Raw genomic sequence first — 1,587 nt, 5'->3', positions numbered from 1 at the left:
GATCTATGTGAAACATGTTCCACTACTTTGTGACAATGAAAGTGCTATCAAAATTGGTCATAATCCTGTACAACATTCTCGAACTAAGCATATTGAAGTTCGTCATCATTTCATTCGAGATCATGTTGCTAAGGGTGACATTGATCTTAAGCATGTTCGCACCGATAAGCAATTAGCAGATATATTTACTAAACCTCTTGATGAGAAAGTGTTTTGCAGGTTGAGAGGAGAATTGAACATCATTGATGCTTCGAACTTGGAGTAGAAACTCCATTGGATACATGCAAGACATGAGCTGATGACTAATCCATGATATATCTCTTATGATAACTATCTTATGTCTTGGATATATTTGCACCTTGCATGTTGTGTAACCCATGTAGGTGCTTGGTTGAATCTAATTCCATGAGATTGCGACTCACTCACATCTTGAGCAATCTCTACATCACCAAGACTCTACACAATGGTGGTTGAAGACAAGGAAGCACAAAACCATTCAAACATATCCTTTGACAAATTCTATGTTGAGCTTCATGATTGTCATTTTTGGATACACAAGTGCTCTTCCTTGCAAGAACTAACCCATGTAGGTAGATGAACTCAAACTCCAAGTGGTGCTCCCAACTCTTGATGAGCTACATCAACCTTGAGCACCCACACAAGTTCAACTACATGAGCAAGAACCACACCACCACCCAAGGTATGTTATTCCATCTTAGAGAAGCTTTACTTCAAGACATGAGTGAAAGCAACTCAACAAGATGTGAATACATCAAGATGCTTAAACGAAAAATGGTAACCCCATTTTGAGCTTAAACGATGAGTATGACCTATGATCAAGTGTTCTCACTTGACTCCTAAGTCAATATACTCTAACATAGGTGACTATGTCACCGCCCAACTCTAGATGAAGTTCTCTTGTGTTCTTTTCTGTGTTATTGCATTTGTCTCATGCATGTTTATTTTCTTTCTCTTTTTCAAAAAAAACTTCATCTAGATCTTTTAGTTTCTTCTCTTTTCTCTTTGTTTTTGTTCTGCATTTTCTGCATTCAATTCCTTGCAAATCCTTCAGGTAATTCATTGCAAATCTTTGTGAGATCCTACATGTCTAGTGAGCTGAGGTGACAAATGTTTTTCTCTGTGTAAACTCGGTTTCACCGACTTGTAATTTTCGGTCCAACCGAATCCTTTCGGTACCACCGAAACATTCCACTCGGTGCCACCGACTTCGCAACAGGAAAAACAATTTGCCACTTGTTCTATATTTCTTCTGATCCAACTCTACTCAATGAATCTTGTCCTCTTCAAGCATCACAGTTTTATCCATTGCTTTGTGCTGAGTCTCAAGGACCAAACCTATACGACAGATTCCAGAAAGCCCTTCTTGGAAATTGATGTCAAAGGGGGAGAGAGAGATCACATCAAAGCTTGTAGGAGAGAGAGATCACATCAAGGGAGAGAAAAAGTCTCAAGAACTAAAGAACTAAACCTACAAGAGAGAAAGTATTAAGTGGGAGAAAGAGATTTCTAGGGGGAGAGAATACTCAAGGATCCCAGATGCTTGATGTTCAAGAGGAGAGATGTCAC

The sequence above is a fragment of the Triticum urartu genome, chromosome 4 (assembly GCF_003073215.2).
Source record: "Triticum urartu cultivar G1812 chromosome 4, Tu2.1, whole genome shotgun sequence".
NCBI classification, from domain to species: Eukaryota; Viridiplantae; Streptophyta; class Magnoliopsida; order Poales; family Poaceae; genus Triticum; species Triticum urartu.
The sequence above is the reverse complement of the archived record's forward strand: the minus strand, read 5'-3'. Positions refer to the sequence as shown.